Source organism: Macaca nemestrina, chromosome 12 (genome assembly GCF_043159975.1).
Source record: "Macaca nemestrina isolate mMacNem1 chromosome 12, mMacNem.hap1, whole genome shotgun sequence".
NCBI lineage: Eukaryota > Metazoa > Chordata > Mammalia > Primates > Cercopithecidae > Macaca > Macaca nemestrina.
Genome location: NC_092136.1, coordinates 50312853 through 50336885, shown reverse-complemented (window position 1 = coordinate 50336885; position 24033 = coordinate 50312853). Strand labels below are relative to the sequence as shown.

The 24033-nt window shown below is 38.3% G+C and overlaps 1 long non-coding RNA gene across 1 annotated transcript; it reads left to right on the top strand.

Moving 5' to 3' along the window:
* The first annotated feature begins 4243 nt into the window (after positions 1-4243).
* On the top strand, positions 4244-15773 carry LOC105486936 (uncharacterized). The gene is made up of 3 exons (XR_011610798.1): positions 4244-9514; positions 10159-10180; positions 11247-15773. It is a non-coding gene; the product is annotated as an uncharacterized lncRNA (long non-coding RNA).
* Positions 15774-24033: the final 8260 nt, after the last annotated feature.

The following is a 24033-nucleotide window of genomic DNA, read 5'->3' as shown; positions in this document are numbered from 1 at the left end:
CACACCCAGAGTCTTTTGATTTACTCATTGCCTATGGCTGCTTTCATGGTACAACAGAGTTGAGTAGTTGCAACCATCTGGCTCACAAAGCCTAAAATATTTACTCCCTGGCCCTTTTTGGAAAAGTTTGCTGATCCTTGGTCCAGGCTTCTCCCCTAGTAGTCAATCCTACCCAAACCTTAAAGTTGCTGCAGAACAGGAAGAACGGATGTAGTAAGGAAAACTCCTCTCTACACTCTACAATCCATTAGAAAAATTCGTTTTCTGACAGTCCAATTCAGACGAATCCTTCAAGTCCACCTGGTACTGCCTTTTCTCACTACCATAGAGAGGGCTGTGTTCCAAAGACCTCTCTCACTCTGTAATCCTAGTTGACGTTAATTTACCACCAGCAAGTCCCTGCCCTACTTTACCTCCATCCCATCCCTTAGCACAGGGTTATCCTTTTCTCTGGGGTTTCTGCTATACTGTGTTGCTCTGCTCAAGTGCCAAGAAATCCTTGCTGAAAATAAGGCAAACACAGCTGGGGTTTCCCAGTCTTCCCTTTGTGCAGGGTGGCTGCATGGACACCCAACTACCCTAAATGTTCCAGTTGAGTTTTCTCTGCCAAGTTTACATCCACTTTCTTGCCAATGCTTTCATCACATTCGAATACTGTTTTCTTCCCCAAAATCAATGTGTTTGTTCTCTTTGTTAGGTAACTTAGGATAATGACTAACATTGGTTGTATACTAGGCTAAGATATATATGCGTTATCTCTTAATCTTCACAAAACTCTAAGAGGTAAGTTTTATTTATAGACACCCATTTTAGAGGTAAAGAAATCAAGGCCTAGCTAGGTTCAGTACTTTTTTCTGTAGTCATCATTTAGTAAGAAATGGAACAGATTTGAACCCAGGTCTGACTGAATCCAGACTGCCAAGTACTTAACTTCTATACCATATGCCTCTTCTTGTTTCTATCACAAAAGCAACTATCTCCAAGATATTTATCTGAATTCTGTCTAGTTTTTTCCCATTTTTTCAGTTCCTCAAGGAACCTTGTAAACTAGATTCACAACCATCCCATCCTCTCCAGTTTGGTTCTGATATTGTCTTCTCAACAAGGTTCAAGAGTTTTCAGGTGAGTAGGTTAATCTTCTCCTTCTTCTTCTTCTTTTTTTTTTTTTTTTTTTTGTTTGTTTGTTTTTTTTAGCTAGAACTAGAATATGCCCTTGGAGACCTTAATTTATATACAACCAAATGAGGGAGAAACAGTTGACCAGAAGTAGACTTAGGGCAATTAAACAACAGGTCCCTAGTGTCTTTCCTTGCTCACATCCCATATTCCCATCTTCTAGCAGGAGAGTTTCCCATTCCAGTGGGTCCTTTGTAGGAGTCCAGCATTCAGTACACAGGCTGAGGCAATTCAGCCACAGCTTCTCCTTACCCTTAAACCAGTGGTTTACATAAAACCTAGGAAAATGAAGCTCAGAGAAGATAAATCTTGCTTCATGTGCTGTGTGCTAGTGATAGAACAGGAAAGCAGGATCACATGATGATTAAAAGCTTGGGTATTGAGGTCAGATGCATAAATGAATTCCAGTTTTGCCACTCTCTGGCTATGGAAACTGGCAAGGTACCTCAATTCTCTAGGTCTCACTTTCTATATCTTTAAAGCGGGGATTGTAGTAATACCTACCATGTGGGGTTACTGGGGAGACCTAGTCAGGTAAAGCACATAGTCTTTCACATAAATGCCAGACAGGTAATAAGTGCTTATTAAATGCCAGCTACAATTAGATCCCAAGTGTCCTCCCCTGCCATGGATGTCTCTTTCCACTTCATGGGCACTGTCATTGGTTGAGGTCATCCACACTTCTCATTTTCCTCCTTAGGCTCACCATGGGGTACACCCTTGTACACCCCCTAGTGTCTCCTTAAGTTTTCTGGCCTTGCCTCTGAGCTCAATCTGGGATTCTGATGACACCAGTTGCCCAGCATGGCTTCCATTAACTGTAAGCATTTGTCCTCTCCTCCTTCAGAAACACTTTGTGCCCTGGAAAATGAATGTCAAAACACCAGACCTGTTGCAAAGGGCTTTTTTTCCCCCTCACTTAAGTGTCCTCAGAGGTCAAAAGAAAATAGATTTAAATGTTTCCCAGTCAAATGCAGCCCTCACAGGGCTCTACAATGGACCGACGGTAGGAGCTTTTTACACCTTCCCCAGCCGCCAGCTGCAAATTGATCTAATATTGACTTCCCTGGGATTTGCCTCAAGTCATTGTAGTCAAGAAAGCAGAGTGCATCTTCCATTAGTTGTGTTTAGTGGTTAAGGCTACTTTTTTTTTCTTCCTTCGAAGGTGAAGGAAATAGGAGTTTCTCTTTGGAGAAGAGAACTGAGTGGAACATTCACTCTGCGTCTTTTTTCCCTGGGTTTGCGAGTTGTGATTGATGAAGTCAGCTTTCAATAAAGCCCGTAACTGAACGGACAAATATCTAAAAATAAGTTCAAAGAGAAATAGAGAGAAGAAAAGGCTTTGACCATAAATCATTCATAGGATTCCTCACATGAGCAGAATAGAAACAAGGCTGCCACATTCTCAGAATCACGGACTGCCACAGCCATGGACGAGAGCTCCTCTACAGACTTGGAGAGGAAGGGCCAGCTGGGCGGGTAGGTTTCAAGACTCCCAGGTTGGAATCTTGGCTTGTATCCACTGTACTGGCTTTACCACCCTGGAGACTATCAGCCTTACATGTACCACTTTTATTTTCTGAAGCTATTTTCCTCTCAGTAAATCAAACATTGATCTCCCTGCATTATCGGAAAAATTATTGAAAACACTGAAAACATAAATGGAAATGTGCCTGGAAAAAAGTGGCACCAGCACTTCATAGATTGACAGCAGATATGTGTTGAATCTAGATAAAGTATACTCTTTTTTTGGCAGTGGTAAGGGGATTATCTGACATTTTGAATTACAGTACCCCCCTGCCACCCACCCACCCTGCTTATCCATCATTTTGCTCTATCATGGGTTTTAATTATCTGGGGTACAGTACAGTAAGGTATTTTGAGAGAGACCACATTCATGTAACTTTATCACAGTATATGGTTAGAATTGTTCTATTTTATCATTAGTTATTGCTGTTAATCTCCTACTGTGCTTAATTTATAAATTAAATTTTATCACAGCCATGTATGTATAGGGAAAAGAAACATAGTACATATAGAGTTTGGTAGTATCCAAGGTTTCAGCCATTCCCTGGGGGTCTTGAAACATTCCTCCCTTGGATAAGGGGGGTGACTATCTCTCCTCTCTGTTAAATTCATCTTCATTTCCCTTTTTTTCTTTGAGACAGAGTCTCACTTTGTCTCCCAGGCTGGAGTGCAGTGGCGTGATCTCGGCTCACTGCAGCCTCCACCTCCTGGGTTCAAGCGATTCTCCTGCCTCAGCCTCCTGAGTAGCTGGGACTACAGGTGCCTGCCACCACGCCCGGCTGATTTTTGTATTCTTAGTAGACACAGGGTTTCACCATGTTGGCCAAGATGGTCTTCATCTCCTGACCTCGTGGCCTGCCCACCTCAGCCTCCCAAAGTGCTGGGATTACAGGTGTGAGCCACTGTGCCCGGCCATTTTCCTAATTGGATTTGGAGCACTCACAGGTGTTTAGAACACTTGTAGATTGTTTGAGTCCACTGGGTTATTGACTCTTGTTTGTTCAGTGCCCACAGCTGACCGTATGTGTGTTGTGGTCTGTATATCTTTTAAGTGGTCATATACAACATGTACTGGCTAAAATATACCTTTTGACACTAGGATTTTCTTTTTCTATTCTTTTTTCTTTTCTTTCTTTCTATCTTTCTTCCCCCCTTTTTTTTTTTTTTTTTGACAATTTGAAGAGAACTGCACTGTCTCCCATACTGTCTTGCTCTGTCACCTAGACTGGAGTGCAATGGCGCAATCATGGCTCACTGCAACCTCAACCTCCTGGGCTCAAGAGATTCTCCCACTTCAACCTACCTGTTAGCTGGGACTACAGGCATGCATCGCCATAGCTGACTTAATTTTTGCATTTTTTGTAGGGACAGGGTTTCACCATGTTGCCCAGGCTGGTCTGGAACTCCTGGGCTCAAGCAGTCCACTGACCTGGGCCTCCCTGAGTGCTGGGATTACAGGTGTAAGTCATAGCACCTGGCCCACACTAGGATTTTCTACAGTCCAGGTTTCCTTCCCAAAACTATGTAAGGTAAGTAGAGCAGATATCATTCTCACCTACATTTTTCAGGAATGAAACTTCAGATTTAGAAATTTTATTAACTTGTCTATGTCACAGAGTAATTGAATAGAAAAGCCAAAGACTAAAGCTTGAGTACCTTTACAGGGTTATTTCTACCATCAATGGATCAGGGAACAGCAGCTTATGTAAAAACTATCACTGGCCCATGATCTGTAGCTCTACTCTGCATGTAATTGCCAATGGACAAGTCAAGTGAAATATTGATTGTCAAAATGCAATGTATTTGTAAACAGGCAGGTTAATTAGGTTAATGGAACTTAATGTGGGGATGGCATTTTACAGTTTCTAAAATGCTTTCATATGCACTATCTCACTTGATCTTAGAAACAGGCCTGAGGGTAAGCTTACGGTTACTATTTTGCCAATGTACTGTTGGAAAAAATGAGACTTGGAGTAGTACAATGACTTACCCAAAAGCACATGGACAAAAACTGTTGGAAGCTATGTTCACACCTGTTCTATCAATTCTTTCATATTTCTGTTAAACTAAACTCCATCTAGTAGTGTACAGGTAAGATATTTTTAGTAATAATCATCAATGAGATTATGTATTTAATAAATTTTCATGTGCCAAACCCAGCGCTGGGTGAAGTGTGATTAAATTATTAATTAAATAAGTCAATACACTAAATATGTAAATTGCATTAATTAACTAAAAAATAGACTGCTAGCTATTATTGTAAAAATGAGATGAATAACAACTAATTCTTTCCTTCAATTCCTGGGTCTTACGTGTTTGTTCCTTTTTTAGTAGCATCTGTTGGTTCCTTGATGGTTTTCTTCCCACATGTGCCTAAAGGTGCTAACACTCATCCACTCTGAAAACCCATCCAGGTCAGCTTCCTCCACCTCTGCTTCTAACCCTCCCACTTCCCTGAGATTCCCCTGGAGTTGTTTAGCTGCTCAGTCCCTTCATAATGATGGCTTGACTTTGATTTTACTATCTCCTTCAGATATTGACCTGACTGCCCCTCTTGGCTCTGTGTCCTAGGTGCCTGGCTCTATGGCCAAGATGCTCAACCTCTCCAAACTTCAGTTTTCCTCATCTCTGCACTGGGAGTAATAATAGTACCTACTTGGTAGGGTTCTAAAGAGAATTAAATGGGGTAATGAATGTAAAGTTCCTAGAGTAAATACCCAGTAAATGCTAGCCGTTTGTATTTCTATTATAGCCTTTCTATAAGTGATATCTCTCCTCCATATTTTCCTGAGTTGCTAGAGCCAGGCTGGGTGTGGCATATACCCCTGGCTATCTAAGAGGTGATCTGCACAGGATGTATGTGGACTATCAGCAAGTACACTTTCTGAATGAACTCATGTGTTGTGGAATTGCTCACATATTGATTAAGTCCTCGCCTTTTAACCTCTTGTTTTAAAAGCCCACAGAATCAACTCTGGGTGCTGATGCTCATAGCTCCTAGACCAGGTCTCACCTTCCCCTTCCACATTGAAGAGGTTTCCTAGGGACCTTTTTGCTTAGGGCTTTCAATCCAGGATCTCAGGGGACAGCCAGCCCCTTATAAATGTACAGGGTACATCCTACCTTTGAAAGGCTTTTGGGAGTGCAAGGGGCAGGGAAGTGGGGAGTGGACAGCTTTGCTTCCTTATATGGATTGCTTTTTGTTACACACCCGAGTTTATAAGGAAATGCAATTGAAGCTGCCATTATGTTTTAAAAAAATCAAGACACTCAGTGATAAAACATAGAACATATAATTAACTTTATTGAGCAGAACAAAGCATTTTATAAAAACTCACTCAGACTGAATTAATATAAGGATACTTAGCATAATGTGTATAGTTTAAATTACCGCCTACTAATCATCAAGCAGTTGAGTGGTAAAGTTGTTAGACTTTCAATTTGCAAACAAGTAGAAGGAAAGGCCTATTTTTACTTTCCGATGATTAGATAGAGCATACATTTGTCCAATCTCAGTGTGTGTGGGTTCACTTCAGAGAGATAGGGTTCTGTTCTAAGTCTTGATATCTTAGGCTGGTGACATTGTTCTGCGTGCTGTGTTTCATGCCCAGTGTGTGATAATGGGCAATCTGGCTTCCTGTCTCGTTCAGCCACTATCTCCCCATACCTAAGATCCCCTAAACCCTACCTGCAACCAAATTCTCCTTCACATCTACATCCTGTTACTAATTCTTATCCCAAATGAAAGATACATAAAGAGCTGTAATCTAAGCCTAACAACTTAGATTCAGCTTCAGGTTATGCTTTCTACTTACTGACATGTCTCTTTATGCTGTCAGTCCATTCTCCCGGACTTCCACATATTTCCGATTCCAGGTGCACCATCATAAAAAATTCTACCTGCTTGATTTTCACTTCCATCTTTTTCATATGAAAGTTTCTAAATTCAGGTAAAACACAACAAGGGATGAGAGGGTTATATTTATCCATCTGAGCAGCCTGTCCTATTGGGGAGAAAATAAAAAAGATTTGGAAACAAGAGGGTAGTCTCAGCTTAAGCACAGAGGCATTTGTTCATCTTATACTGAAAAGTCCAAAGGTAGATATTGCTGAGCTTCAGGTGGGTCCATATGGCATCACTGGGCTTCTACTTCTCTTCACCTCTCCTCTCTGCTGTAATGATTCCATTCTTAGATAGGCTTTTCTTTCGTAGATGGTTGAAACTCCTCTTCACCTTATTTCCTCTCACTATAAGTGTCTCATTGGATCTAATTGGTTCTCATCTACCTATCTATGAACCATGGCTAGGCATTCACAATGTATTGTTTAGCTTAGGCCAATCAGGATTACATCTGGGCCTCAGTGCTCTTATCTATATAATAGGCATCAGACTAGATCAAATTTGTCAAACTCTTATTCAGGAATCTACTGAGTCTGCACAACCCCTTTAGGGACTACCAGTGTGAGAGGGATATGGTCCTGGCTTTTAGGAAGAGGTGGGTCAAGGCTGTCTCTCCTTTACCACTGCTTCAATCAGATCAGATCTTATTTCTTCTGTTTTTAATGCTGAGCTTTCTGATGAATAGATCAGTTAGCTTCTGTTGCATAACAAAATGTGCCAAAGCATAGTGGTTTAAAACAGTCATTGTTTACTGAGTGTGTAATTCTGTGGGTCAGCAATTTGGGCTGGGCTCAGCTTCACCTTGTCTCAGCTGGAATCACTCATGAGACCAAGGGTAGCTGGCTGGTCGATTTATGATAGCCTTGACCAGGCTGCCTGGGATGATTGGACCTCCATCTACATGATCTATAGCAGGTCAGCCTGGGCTCATTCACATGGCCATCTTAGGGTTCCAAAGATCCTGCAGGAAAACAGGATAAGCTGCAATGGGCAAGTGCTTTCCAAGCCTCTGCTTGCATCAGTTTTGGCAATATTTCATTGACCAAAACAAGTAACAGGGCTAAACTGAGATTTAAAAGATGAAGAGAAAATCTTTATCTCTTGACAGAAAAAGCTGTAACAACACAGTATACAGGCATGCATAAAGGACTGGAAGAATTTGGGGCCATTTTTTGCAATCTACCAAGATAAACTTGAACATTTGAAGAAAGGGTGTTATATTTTTAAAAGTTAGAGAACTCCGACCAGAGGGTCTCTAAGAATTTTCCTGATTGACTGTCTCTAAATTTGATTACTCTTGTAATTTTGTACCTTACTACTTGTCCAGTATTCCCACCCTTCCCCTCTGCCTTTCTTGGAATATCTGTCACAGCTTGATGACCCAATAAATGAAAGCCAATTAGTCTGGTCCAGGTCTGTGACCTGATTCAGTGTGAGCCTCCAATTCATGCATACAGTAGGAAACATGTTAATTTATAACTTGCCCCACTTTAAAAGTTTTAATCTTAACTTGAGCCACATTTTATGTTTTTTTTAAACTGAAGTCTTTGATGTATAGGCAAGAGCTTCGCATCTTAAATAAATAACAGGTCAGATTCATATTTAGAGACATGAACCAGGAGCAGTACAGTTTTTATTACTAAGAATACTTTGTGCTGGTTTCCAAATTAGCAACCGTCCCAAGAAGCCTGCAGGTTCCTCCTTTTCATGACAGATGAAGACTGTACATGAGTCTTCAATGTGTCCATTCATCTCTTAGCCTGGCAATCTATGGCTTAGCCACACTGAACTGTTTGGAGTTTCTGAATGCCCTATGCTTCTCCTTGTCTCTAAGCCTTTATTTATACTGTTTCCTCTGCCTGGAACACCTTCCAAATGCTTCACTAGGTCCCTTTCATCTGGATATTTTATTCATGTTCTTGAGGCCCTAGCCTCTATTACCTCCTCCCATAAGTTTTACTAACTTAACACTCTACTAAGCCAGAGTTAAAGGCCCTTTCTCTGTATAACCTTGACACCCTATACTTAACTAGTCAAAGCAACTGTAAATTGCCAAAGTACTGTACTATACTTGCCTCTCTTCTAGACTCTATTCCCCTCTAGTCTGTGAGCTTTGGGAGACAGGGACTCATCACAGGTATTGTGACAGGGCTTGACTTACAGCATATTGTCTATAGATATTTGCTGATTGAATTAAATATCTTTGCTTCACATATATTTCCCTTATTTTCAGAAGGGTGAGCCAACATATTATTTAATAATAACAGCTAATATGTATTGAGTACTTACTATTGTACATCTATATTATTTGCATTATCTCATTTAAACTGCCTAAAAATTCAATGAGGTAAGTATTGTTATTAACATTATTACTATTGTCCCTAATTTAGAGATGAGGACACTGAAGCACAGAGCAATTAACTTAGCTAAAGAAACATGTTTTTATCAGTTAGGATGCTTCTGGATGCAAGCATCAAGAACCCAAAGTAAAATAATTTTTTAAATATGGATGATTTATTTTGTCATATAAGAGTAAGTTCCCTCTAATGGTGGCTCCACAGAGCTGGGTAACTCAGCAGGTTAACAATTTTATCTAGAATCCAGGCTCTTTCCATCTTTTTGTTCTGCCTTCCTGTTTGTCACACCCATCCTCAGACCAACTTATCTAATGATAATCAAAGTTCCAGGCTTCATATTCATGCAGAACCATATCCAGCAAAAGAAGAGGAGAAGAGAGATGACTCTTTATCAACAAGACAGCCTTTAACAGCAGTCACCCAGTGGAGTTTCACTTCTATCTCATTGGCCATACTGGATCACATGGTCACCTCTTAACCAATGCATGAAGGAAGAATGAGATTACATCTAAAGATTTATCGGGGAACCAAGGATAGAGCCACCAAGGAGAAGGTAAACAAAATAATGGCCTGTAGCAAAAAGTGAGGGTTGCAGTAGGAAGGACGAAGTTTTGGGTAAACAGCTCTTGATGTTTGCTAAAGTGTGCAAGCCAAATTTAAAAAGCAAGCAATCTGACTGCAGAATCAGCATTGCTATAAATTTTAGAATTAAGATATCAAGTTCTCTAAAAATTATGCAAGGCCTTAGTTGGTGTTGCATTGAATCTATAGATCAATCTGGGGAGAACTGACATTTTACAATACTGAATAGTATGTTTTATTGAGTGTTATGTTTATTTTTTTACTTAGGTCTTCTTTAATTTCTCTCAGCAATGTTTTATGAATTTCTGTGTATAGACTTTGCATATATTTTGTGAAATTTAATGCTGAATTGTGGTTTTTGGTGCTATTATAAATAATATTATTGGTTTTTTAAAATTTCAGTTTTAGCTACTTGTTGCTAAACTATAGAAATACCATTGATTTTTATATTTGAACAAATATCCTCTAACTTCACTAAAGTCACTTATTAGTTCAAATAATTTTTTGAAGATTCCTTGGGAGTTTCTACATAATCATATCATTACAAATAAGGACAGTTTTACTTCTTCTGTTCCAATCTGTATAACTTTTATATCTTTTTCTTTCCTGTTTCAGTGGCCAGAATCTCCAGTACATGGTAAATAAAAGTGATGAATGTTGACACCTTATCTTAGGAGGAAAGTATTCAGTTTTTAACCATTAAATATGATATTAGCTGTAGGTCATATAATGATTTCTATTTTTTTTTCAGTTTGAGAAAGTTCTATTCTGTTTCTTGTTTATTCAGAATTTTTATCACAAATAAAAAATTTTATCAAATGCTATTATTTATCTACTGAAATGATCTTACAAATTTTCTTTTGAATCTGTTGATATAGTAAGTTATATTGATTGGTTTTTGAATGCTGAACCAACCTTGCATTCCTGAGATTAACCACACTTAATGGGATTTGATTTGCTAATGTTTTGTCAAAGAATTATTGCTTTTCCATTTATGAGGGTTATTTTTCTACAGTTTTCTTATATCTCTGTCATGTTTTGGTATCAGAGTAATGCTGGCCTCATAAAATAAGTTGGAAAGTTTTATCTCCAATTCTACTTTTGGGGAGTTTGTGTAGAATTGATATAATTGGTATAATTTCTTCCTCAAAGATTTGCTGGAATTTGGCAGACAAGCTATCTCAACATACATAAGTAAAAAGTGTTTGTGGTGGGGCGGGATGGAGGGTGGTGGGAAGGATTTAGCTACACATATTTGTTTTTTAAAATTGTTATAGTCAGGTTATCTATTTTTTCTTAGCTGAGTTTTGGTAATTTGCACCTTTCAAGTAGTGTGTCCACTTGATCTGAATTTATTGACCTGAAGTTTTGTATAACATATCATTATTATCTTTTTGATATCTGTAGAATCTGTAGTTGTGTCTTTTTTTCCCCTAACACTGGTATCGCCTTCATCCCTCATGCTCTTTTTTTCCTGATTAATCAGTCAAGAGTTGTATCAATTTAATGATTTTTTCATAGAACTAGTCTGGTTTTATTGACTTTCTTTATAAATTTTCTGCTTTAGAGATTGATGATTTCTACTCTTACCTTTATTATATTCTTTCATGCATTGGGTTTTGCTCTTCTTTTACTAGCTTCTTGAGATTGAAACTTAGATTATTGATTTTCTTTCTTTCTCTCTTTCTTTCTTTTTTTTTCAGCTGGAGTTTTGCTCTTGCTACCCAGGCTAGAGTGCAATCGCATGACCTTGGCTCACTGAAACCTCTGCCTCCCTGATTCAAGTGATTCTCCTGCCTCAGCCTCTTGAGTAGCTGGGATTACAGGTATGTGACACCATGCCAGCTAATTTTGTATTTTTAGTACAGACAGAGTTTTTCAACGTTAGTCACGCTGGTCTTGAACTCCCGACTTTAGGTTATCTACCCGCCTCAGCCTCCCAAAGTGCTGGGATTACAGGTGTGAGCCACCATGCCTGGCCTAGATTATTTATTTCTAATATAAATATTTAATGCTATTTATTTTCTGAACAAGAGATTGAAAAATATTTTCTGTAAAGAGCTAGATAGTAAATACTTCTAGACTTTGCAAGCTATAAATTGTTCTTGCAAAATAATGATCATTGTCATCCTCTTTAACTTCTACTTCTTGTTTTTTTATTTTTACAATTATTTAAAAATGGAAAAACTATTCTTAGCTTGAGGGCCATAGTTTACTGACCTCAGCTCTAAGTGATTCTTTAACTACAGACACAAACTTTGATACATTGTGTGTTTTCATTTTCATTCAATGCAAAGCATTTTCTAATTACTCCTGAGTTATCCTCTGTGACTCACATATTATTTAGAAATAGGTTGTTTAATTTCTAAATATTTCGGAATTATGAAAATATCTTCCTGTTATTTATCTCTAATTTAATTTTGTTTCTGTAAGACAGCATATTTAGTGTGATTTTAATTCTTTTAACTTTGTTAAGGTTTGTTTGATGGCCCTGAATATGGTCTGTTTTAGTGAATGTTCCTTTACATTTGAAAAGAATGTATATTCTGCTCTTTTTGAATGTCACATTCTATATATAAATGTCAGTTATATCAGATTGGTTCATAGAATTGTTCAGGTTTTCTTTATTCTTATAGATTTTATGCCTACTGGTTCTATTTATTGCTGAGTGAGAGGTGTTGAAGTTCCCCCGTATAATTTTGGCTTTGGACTTGTTTTTTTATCCTTCAGTCTTATCAGTCTTTCCTTCATATATTTTAAAACTCATTCAATGGATGCTGATTTAAGATTGTTATGTCTTCTTGATGAATTGATCCTTTTGTCATTATTTAATATCCCTCTCTATCGCTGGTAATATGCCTTGTTTGAAGTCTACTTTTTCTTGCAGCCATAAAAAGGAATGAGATCATGTCTTTTGCAGGGACATGGATGAAGCTGGAAGCCATCATCCTCAGCAAACTAACACAGGAATAGAGAACCAAACATCGCATGTTCTCACTCATAAGCAGGAGTTGAACAATGAGAACACATGGACACAGAGAGGGAAACAAAACACACTGGGGTCTGTCAGTGGGGTGGGAGGCAAGGGGAGGGAGAGCATCAGGACAAATAGCTAATGAATGCAGGGCTTAAAATCTAGATTACGTGTTGATAGATGCAGCAAACCACCATGGCAAACATATATCTATGTAACAAACCTGCAGGTTCTGCACATGTATCCCAGAATTTAAAGCAAAATTTTTTTTTTTAAGTTGAAATTGTGATATTCGATTTTGTTAAAAAATCAGGAAACAAAGACTCATGCACATGTATGAGCAAAGACTGCAGCACTATTCACAATAGCAAAGACTTGGAACCAACTCAAATGCCCATCAATGATAGACTGGATAAAGAAAATGTGGCACATATACACCATAAAATACTATGCAGCCATGAAAAAGGATGAGTTCATGTCCTTTGCAGGGACATGGATGAAGCTGATTATTCTCAGCAAACTAACACAGGAACAGAAAACTAAACACTGCATGTTCTCATAAGTAGGAGTTGAACAATGAGAACACATGGACACAAGGAGGGGAACACCACACACTGGAGCCTGTCGTGGGCTGGGGGGCTAGGGGAGGGATAGCATTAGGAGAAATAACTAATGTAGATGATGGGTTGATGGGTGCAGCAAACCACCATGGCACATGTATACCTATGTAAAAAACCTGCACATTCTGCACATGTATCCCAGAACTTAAAGTATAATAATAATAATAAAAATCAGGAAACAACTCTATGATGTCTACCTTAAATATTGAACTACAGATAGAGTAAAAGTAAAAGTGAAAGTATAGGAAAGGTATACCAGGCAAGCACTAATCAACAAAAGGTGGAATGACTTTATTATTAAAATCTTTAACCTATTGCAATCTAGCTTCAAATTATATCACTTTATATATACTGTAAGAAACCTATAACATTGTATTTATAATTCCCTGCTACTATACTTTGTGCAATTAACATACATTTTAATTCTATATATGTATAAAACTCACAATGTATTTGTATTGTTTTTGCCTTTACAAGTCCATTATCTTTTAAGGACATTAAAAAAGAAAGCAAAGTTTATATTTACCCATATATTCAACATTTCTTAATTTCACTGTGAAGATCTGAATTTCCATCAGGTATTTTTTTTTCTCTCTAAAGAACTATCTCTAACAGTTCTTGTAGAAATGCTGGCAATATATTGTCTCAGTTTTTTGGATTTAAAAATGTTTTTATTTTGCTTTCATTTTTTAAGAATAGTCTCCCTGAGCTGACAGGTCTTTTGTTGTTATTTTTTTTTCTCCAGCACCTTAAAGATGTCTTCTGGTTCGTATGTAACTTGCAAGAGAAATCAGTTGTCATTCCTATCTTTGTTCCTTGTTTTTCTCTGATTACTTTTAAGAGTTTCTCTTCATCAGTGGTTTATAGTAATTTGAATATAATATGCTTTGTCTATCTTTTTGTTGCTTCAGCTTTGATCCATTGAGCATCCTGCATGTATGGGTATGTAATTTTTTATCAAATTTAGACATTTGATAAAATTTGATAAATTTCTAACAAATTGGGAAACTTCAGTCATTATTTCTTCAAATATTTTTCCTTCCTTCTCTTTGCTGTCTTTCCTTCTGGAAGTCCAGTTACATGTAAGTTAGGACACTTGATATTTTTCCCTAGTTCATTGAAGCTGTTTTTGTTTGTTTGTTTGTTTGTTTGTTTTCCTATTTCCTTTTTTTTAAATCTCTTTTTGTGTGTGTGTGTGTGTGTGTGGTAGGATCACCAAAACTCTAGTCTCCTAGCTACTTTTAAGTATATAAAATATTATTGACTATAGTCACCATTATGTACAATAGATATTGTATATATTCCTCCCATCTAACTGAATTTTTTTTTCCTTTGGCCAATGTTTCCCCAATGCCTTCAGCCTCTAGCCTCTGATAACCACCATTTTACTCTCTTTTTCTAAGAGTTTACCTTTTTTAGATGCCATATATAAGTGAGATTTTGTGGTCTTTGTCTTTCTGTGCCTGACTTATTTTACTTCACATAATGCACTGCAGGTTCATCCACGTTGTCACAAATGAAAAAAAAATTAATCTAAATAGTATTTCATTGTGTGTAGATACTACATTTTTTTTAATTCATTCAGCCACTGATGGACACTTAGATTGATTCCATATCTTGGCTATTGTGAATAATGCTGCAATGAACACGAGAGGGCAGGCATCTCTTCAACATACTGATTTCATGTCCTTTGGATATTTACTCAATAGTGGGATTGCTAGATTATATGGTAATTTTAAATTTTAAATTTTCTGAGGAACTTTCATACTGTTTTCCATAATGGCTACACTAATTTACATTCCCAGCAACAGTGTGCCAAGATTCTTTGTCTCCACATTTTGGAAAACATTTGATGTTATCTTCGGTATTTTCTACAATAGCCATTCTAACAGATACGAGGCAACATCACATTGTGGGATTAACTTTTATTTTCTTGATGATTAGTAATGTTGGGCACTTTCTTATATGAAAAAATTGGCCATTGATATGTCTTCTTTGGGGAAATATCTATTCAGGCCCTTTGCCCATTTTAAATTTTTATTTATTTTTTATACCAACAAGAATGAGCTTGAAGTTTATTCGTTTTTAATTGGGATATTTGTTTTTTTATTATGGGCTTGTTTGAGCTCCTTACATATTTTGGATATTAACCCCTTATCAGATGTGTGATTTGTAAATATTTTCTTCCACTCCTAGGTTGTGTCTTCATTATGTTGATTGTTTCCTTTGCCGTACAGCAGCTTTTTGGGTTGATGCAACCACATTTTGTTGCTATGCTTTTGGGGTCTTATTCATAAAATCATTGTCCAGACCAATGTCATGGAACTTTTCCCTTATGCTTTCTTCTCGAGAGTCTTATTTTATTCTTTTACATGTAGATATCCAGTTTTCCCAGCACCATTTATTAAAGAGACCATCCTTTCTCCATTGTGTGTTCTTGGCATTCTTGTTGAAAATCAATTGACCAAAAATGAATGGGTTTATTTCTAGGTTCTCTGTTCTGTTCCATTGGTCTATGTGTCTTGTTTTATACCAGTACCATGCTGTTTTGATTACTATGGCTTTGTAGTCGATTTTGAAATCAGGTAGTGTGGGGTCTCCAGCTTTGTTCTTTTTGCTCAAGAATGCTTTGAGATCTTTTGTGGTTCCATACAAATTTTAGGATTCTTTTTATTTTTTATGAAAAATATCACTGGGATTTTGATAGAGATTGCATTGAATCTGTAGGCCGCTTTAGGTAGTATGGACATTTTAAAAACATAAGCTTTTCCAATCCATATACATGAGTTATCTTTCCCTTTTTTTGGTCTTTTTCTTTCTTTTTTTTTCCCCCCCATCAATGGCTTATAGTTCTCAGTGTACAGATCTTTCACCTCTTTGGCTAAATTTATTTCCAGTTTTTTTGTAGGTACTATAAATCAAATTGTGTTCTTCATTTCTTTTTCAGATAGTTCATTATTAGTGTATAGAAATCCTACTGATTGTTGGCCAGGCACAGTGGTTCACACTTGTAATCCCAGCACTTTGGAAGGCCAAGGAGGGTGGATCACTTGAAGTCAGGAGTTTGAGACAAGCCTGGCCAACATGGTGAAACACCACCTCTATTAAAAAAAAAAAAAATTAGCAGGGCATGGTGGTGGGCACCTGTAATTCCAGCTACTTTGAAGGCTGAGGCAGGAGAATCACTTGAACACGGGAGGTGGAGGTTGCAGTGAGCCGAGATGGCGCCACTGTACTCCAGCGTGAGTGACAGGATGAAACTGTATCAAAAAAAAAAAAAAAAAAAAAAAAAGCTACTGATTTTTGTATGTTCATTTTGTTTTGTGTCTTGCAAATTTATTAAATTTGTTTATTAGTTCCAACATTTTTTTAGTGGAGCCCTTAGAGTTTTCTATATACAAGATTGTGTCATCTGCGGAGATAATTTTACTTCTTTCTTTCCAATTTGTATACTTTTTATTTTGTTCTTTTGCCTAATTGCTCTGGCTAGGACTTCCTCATTCTATTTTCTGTCTGTGTTTTGTGTTGGAGAGTTTCTGTTGCTATGTCTTTGCACTCACTGACTTTGTCTTCTGCAGTATTTAATCTGCTGTTACTCCCAGTCAATATATTTTTCATCCCAAAATTATTTTTTTCATCATTAGTTCCATTTGGCACTTTTATGTATTCCCCATTTCTCTTTTCTTCATGTTCATGTTTTAATTTACATATTTAAGCATATGAGTTAGATTGATAAGAACTGCCTTAAGGTTATTGTTTACTAATATCATCTCTTTTTTTCTTAGTCTGTGGGTCATATTTTTACATTTCTTGACATGCCTGATAGTCTTTGATTGATATCAGATATTGTGATTTTATATTTGGGGGTAATAGATTTTGTTGTATTTATTTAAAAGATGTTAGAATTTGTTTCGTCATACATCATAGTAAGTTGTAGATCAAGTTTGATCCTTTTAAAGCTTACACTGAAGCTTTGTTATTACAGGTCCACAGCAGCCTTTTAAGTCCAGAAAAGAGTTTTAGCCCAACTTCTAAGATGTGAATTATTCTGAAGATTCTATGCAATGTCTCTCCACCTGGCCATGAGGAACCCAAACTTCCCTTTCCTGTGCAAGCTCAGAATTTTTTGACCCACTGTCTTCTAGTGGTTATTTTTATCTCCACCTTGTGCAGTTTGCTCTCATGCTTTCACAGATCAGCCAGCACTAAGTAAAATACTTGTGAAGAACCCTCTGAAGATCTCCAGAACACACACTCTCACTCTCTCTCTCTCTCTCTCTCTCTCTCTCTCTCTCTCTGAGCAACTCACTCTTTCCAGTACTCTGCAAATTCTAAACCCTTTGGTCTTCCTCAAACTTTAATCTCTGTCTCCTCAATTCAGAGAGACTACTGGGCTTTGCTTTGGATTCCCCCTTACATTATCACCTAGAAATACCTCCTGGCACTAAGAGGGTGCAATCAGAGAGGTAATCTTTTCTGGTTCTCTTCTTCCAGGGATCACAGCCTCATATTACCTACTGTCTAATGTCTGAAAACCATGATTACATATATTTTGCCTAGATTTCTAATTGTTTATAATGGGAGTATACTTCCATAACAGTCAATTCTTCACTGAAGGAACCACAAGTCTCCCTGGTCTGCATATTGAAAGATATTTGAAAAAGGTTTGGCAAAGAGTGGGGGAAGGATGGGAGAAACTAGCGAATATAAGCAAACTCTCCAAGAGCACACAGTTAACAACATGGTGATTTGAACTCAATTCTGTCTTATATCACAGCTATCCCTGATTAAAAGGTGGCAATCTTCTAGCGATAAAGATAGAAACACTCATATGGTAATATAACAGTGCCATGATAAAGACTGTGCACTTTGAAAGAGAAAGGGTTATGTCTTTTTTATCTCTGGGTAGCAGTGCCCAGATTGTAGCCTGGTACTCCATAGACACCCAAGTTAATATTTGTTGCTTCCAAAAATGTAATGCAAACACAGAGGAGAGTGTTGTCTTCTCAGCCCATGCTTGTGGCAGGTGGTGGAGGTAGAGATGCAATTGTAGTATGAAACTAGGACTCAGTATCCAGAGGTTCAAATGGGATCAGTGGTGATAGAATTCAACCTTACACTTTCATAAGTTGGTGTCAGTGATTCAAATGCGACATTTGGCAAATGTAGTTCAGGTTAGCTAACAGGGTTTGGTTATGTATTAGGGTTCTCTAGAGGGACAGAACTAATATATAGGAGAGTTTATTAGGTATTAACTTACATGATCACAAGATCCCATAGTAGGTCATCTACAAGCTGAGAAATAAAGAGAGCCAGTCCAATTTCCAAAACTGAAGAACTTGGAGTCCAAAGTCCGAAGGCAGGAAGCATCTAACACAGGAGAAAGATGTAGGCTGGCAGGGGTTATAACAGCTTTTGGAAGTTATGAGTAGGTCTTCACAGCAGCCAGCTGGTGATTTTATCCAAGCTTAGATTTATCTGTCCTCTTCCTTTGTCTGAAGTGGTCTTCCTGATGTAAGTGAATAAGCACTGACTGATGTGTCCCGTGCACCGAGATGAACAAGGACAGTCAGCTAGTGAGGGAGCTGAGGATTGGGGAGGTTGGAGGAATCACAAACCCAGGTTTTCTTTTTACTCAAAGAGGCCATATCTCAAGTCTCTCTGCCTGAGGACTCCAGGGCTACTGGTCTGTCATCCTACCTACCATCCTACCTATTAATGTTTAGAGCTTCCTAAGGTGATATTTGCAAAGTATCTACCTGTGTAGCTCACTCTGTTACTTCCACACTGACACCAGGAACTGAGCCAGAAACAAAACCTTTTAAACACTGCCTCGGCTGCTAGCCTGAGGTCCCTCTGCCTGCCTGGTTGCCTTTTGGTTATTGCCCCTCCTCTCAGGATGATCTCATGGCAACTCCCAGTTCTCCCTGGCCTTGAATGGTTATTTGAGAGCACCACTCTTCTATACCTGACTTCTATATGTCAGGGATAATGAGTGCTGATGACCAGTGGAAGGGACTGAGGTCCCAGAAGGCTAAGGAGCAGAAGTCAAATAACTGAGAGGAAATGGGTTCTAAACTGGGAAAGGGAGGCTGCTGATGAATTGTGCTCAAAGGGCAGGTGCAGAAAGAGGAGCTAGGTGAATTAGGAGTGACCAGGCAGAGTCAGGGGAAGGATGGAGATAATGAGAGTGCACCAGATTCTGAGATAAAATCAGCTAGGTGAGATTCTCCTGCTTCTGTTGTCTGCCTCAATCATTAAGTAAGCGTAACCAGCCCACATATTATGTGCTCATTGTGCCTGAGGCACGATGGCTCAGATCCTGCAACCAGTCCTTCCAGCCATGTTGATGTTTGGCATCAGTTCTGCCCAGGACTTTTTCCCTATTTCTAGCCCTGTATCTTTCTGCCCAGCATTCAATGATCCCTCTTTAGTATTTTTTGTGCGATACTTTCTGGCTACCAACATTCACATTATACTAGGTCGGTGTCCTGCTCTACCTAAGGCAGGATCTAACACCCTCTCACACTCTGACATGTTTGGCTGATGCGCTATCCAGACCTATCCAAGCCCTTTCAACAAAAGTTTAAAAAGCTACTAATGACAATCATCTGGTTTTTAAAAATATACTTAGTTATGAGCTTATACTTGACAGATACGACTACATCATTGTTCCTGAATGAAGGAAGCTAAGAAGGTGAAATGGGTAGGTAATATTCATATTCCCAAATTCTAACCCTTGCAGGAGGGCAGCAGAGCCCTGACTAAGCCTAGGCCTCCTAGAATACATCCAAGAAAGCCTCTAGGATTTCTGTCTCTGGGGTTAAGGTTTTAAAGAAGTTACTGAGTTTTAAGGACATGGCCTCTTCGTTAATTGTGGTGTCACCATCTGTAGTCTCAAGGGGAGATTCTAGTTCATCTGATTAGTAGCAAATCTGTTCCTAATGAGAGGGGCACACAGGATGATTGAGGGTCATGTGTGCCTTGAGCAGAAATATGATGTGAAGCTAGTTCACAAATTGGAGCTGGCGCCAAATATTTCTTACTTACAGCTCTAATATATGGAGGAGGTAGCTCACTTTAAAATATGTTGACTATATCTTCTAATTAAACACTGAAAACTACTTTTTAATATATATTCAAAATGATAAAATAATTGCTAAATTATGCAGATTTTTATGGTGGGCCTGAAACAAGACAATTTTTTTTTTAATTGGCACCTTTTGCTGATTCAAAATGTTAATCACAGGGACCCTAATAGGCCTATCAGACTTCTCTAATGTATTCAAATGAAATGAGCAAAATCATTAAATGTCCAAATATTGATTTAAAGTGCTCCAATTGGTAATGAAATTTGGCTCTCCACTTGAGACAGGGCACACTGGCTGTGCGCTTTAATTTAAAAAAAACTGCTGAAGTGTGAAGTAGATAGAGATGAGAGAGAATGGAGGAGAGAGAGAAAGAGAAAAACAGAAAAATGACTTTAAGAAACACAAGATACCGATCACTGGACTAGAATGGACCATTGGTTTAGACAGAAAGAAATAGCTGAAGGTGGATTTGGTTAACCCAATAAAATTTCGTTAAGTATCCAAGGTAAGTGCCAAGACAGAAGGTCCAGAGTGCCTTTAGAAAGGAATGCAGAGAGGAGAAAATGTCCGACACTGGGCTCCAGCCACTTCCTTTTAAAGGCCAGCATGAGATGGAATTCAGAAAAGATGTCCATCACACACAGGGAAAGTCCATGCATACCTGTGACCCAGACTCCTGTGTGTTAGTTTCCTAGGGGTGCCATAACAATTTACCCCAAAGATTGTGGCTTAAAACAACAGAAATTTATCTCTCCAAGTTCTGGAGACCAGAAGTCTAAACTGAAGGTGTCGCTGGGGCCATGCTTCCTCTAAAGGCTCTAAGGGAGGATCCTCTCCTCTTCTGACTTCTAGTGGTTGCTGGCTTCCTGGGCTCGTGGCCACATCACTCCAGTTTCGCCTCTGCCTTCTCCTCTGTGTGTCTGTGTTTCTCCTCATCTGTCTATCTCATAAAAATACTTGTTATTGGATTTAGAACCTACCTGGAAAATCCAAGATCATTAATCACACCTGCAAAGACCTTTTCTGATAGTAGGTAACATTCATAGTTTCTAGGGACTGGAATGTGGATCTGTCTTTTTAGGGGCCACCACTCAACTGACTACAATGTGTTATTCTTTTAGTTTACCTTGTACAAACCCTTTAGGAGCACTGCCTATGGGATGAAGATGAACTTCAAGGTATATTTTATGAAGATCTAAGGGTGAGGAGAGGACCCAAATTACGGTCATGGAAGACCTAAGGTTGCATTCAGAAGGATAGGTGAGGGAGTATTTCTGGCAGAGGGAACAGGTTAGGACTAGGAGTGGATGCAAGGATAAGAGTTGGTGGTCCTATGGGAGGAGAAAGTGAAAGGGAGCGCACAGAACAAGGGCTGCATTGTGGGAATTGTAGAGTTGCATACAGCAGGGCTGAGCAGACCACACAGGGTTTGGATATATTCTGAGAATAAGGGGAAGTTGCAGAAACATTTTCATCTGAGAGGGGATAAAATTTTCATTTTAGGTACAGGAAGGAGCCACAGAGAAAAGTAGGAAGACCAGATGGGAACCTATTATAGTTGAGGTAACCTGGACTAGAATGTTGACAATAGACTGTGAAGTGAAGAGTTGAGACAGGACTTTGTTACTGTTTAGGATGCAGAATCAATGGAAACAGGAATGAATTTAAAATGAGGGATAGTAGAGGAAGCAGGATGAGTCAAGGGAAACCCGGTGTGTCAGTTTTGCAAGTGGTCTGGATGCAAGCAGTGTGGCTGAATGAACCATGCAGGTCTGGGCACCCTGTGTTCTTCTTTGCTTGCCTCTCTTCTGACTGTTCTGCTCCAACTGCCACTGACCCCGGCCCTGACCTCATCTCCTCTCTTGGGTGAGTCTATTCTTGTTTGGAAACTCACTCAAATTGGGCCTGTCCCTCTGGCTCTGCTATAAATTCATCCTATCTTTTACCTCTTTGGAATAGGGCTTTAACTCAAGTCAGCTCTGGGCTTTGTCAAAATAATTCCTTAGCATCCTTCACATCCACATGCAATCCTTGCGCTCACACCCCTGTCCCCTTTCTGCCATAAGTTTTGGCAGCAAGTACCCAGAAATAGCATCTAGAAATTAAAGGGGATCTCAAGGTAAGATGATGGCTGGATTACATGTCCAACTCTTCTGTTTTCCTATTCGTATGATCAATAGGGGAACTCACAATGGGGAAAAAGAAGCATCAGTGCCAGAAGTTAGGGAAAGGTCACAGACGCACAAAGTGGAAGAGATCATATAGTCTAAAGAAAAGAGAAAGAAGATCAATTTGAGAACATTATTTGAGAAAGGTAAATAAGTGAGGGTTGGGTGTGGGGAAGGGCATGGAAATCAGATTCTAGAGGTCCAAAATATCTAGGGTAATGCAAGGAAGACAGAATTGGATACACAGAAGAAAAAGAGAAAAAACATTCACGATGTAAAGAAATTTATCTCTATATTAAAGGAGCCCATTAAGCACTCAGCAAACATAATAAAAACAAACAAACATCTGGATTTATTCTACTGACTTTTAAAAAACATTTAGCGGTAAACAAAGCACAGCAGGTGTATACAAAGAAAAACAGTCATCTGAAAAGGAAGAAAACAAAGCAAGCCAGCCTGACAATTCTACCGAAACAAAACAAAATGAAAACCCACTAAATTCAAATAGTCAAAAAATTACATCTATGGAGGACAAAAATAGATCTTCTATTTTTAATACAAGATGGGAAAAATAGAAGATTTTAACTAAAGAATATATAATAAATTAAGAAGACTATATATATTAAGAATATATAATAAATTAGGAAACCTTCTGTATATGAATGAAAGGAAAAGATACCTTTGGTTCTGGAAGGGCTCAGCAGATTAAACAACTCTTGAACCCTCTAGAGGGGAAAAATGCATGTGGTAGGTAAGTGGGTGGTATTTATAACTTGAAAACCTATTTCATCTAAGATATGAATCATAATGTAAAGAATTCAATAACTGAAATGTTAGCAGTATAAAGTAACTAGCGGGAAACCAAAGAACCGCAACTAAATATAGATTTGTATATTAGACAAAACGTGTGTGTGTGTATGTATATATATATATATGAGATTGCTTTAAAGTAATTTATAGTAACAATAATCAGGATCTAAAATTGAAAATCATAATAGCAAAAGGAATAAGTCGAAAAATGTAATGTGTATTCAGTTCTTCATTTAATAGAGGAGGTACAATGGTACTTTCATTGTCAACACTGATAAGAAGTTTTAGATAAATTGTAACATGATGATAATTTCTAATAGACTAGAACATAAGATTATCCTTTCAAATCAGTAAGAAAAAAAGATTTAAAAAAAAGACATTACTGGAAACACAATCATAGCTTCTCTATTCCCATTTACTCCGTGCGAATCAGTCCCTTGGCCAGAGCCCCACCAGTGGGGATGTAGCACGTGACCCACACACTGAGATGAGTACTGAACCCAAGGGATGCTGTATAGAGGCTAATCTGAACCATCTACATTCTTCTGCTTGAGAATCTGAATTTTAAGACACAAAGATTCGGGTCAGCACTCTTGCAGGAGTAGAAGTCAAAGCCTCAAGTGACCTGAAACGAACAGCTCAGAGAGGCTGTGTGTAAACAGAAAAGGTGGTTTGTCGAGAGAAGCAAAAGAATGAAGCAGGCGCACAGAAGAGATGACTGCCCACACAGCCTTTGGTGTCATCTTTCCACATCTATCTGTCAAATAAAACTACTTAACATCCGAGGCAATGTGGAGATTTCTTTTGCTTATATACCATTCTTGTCA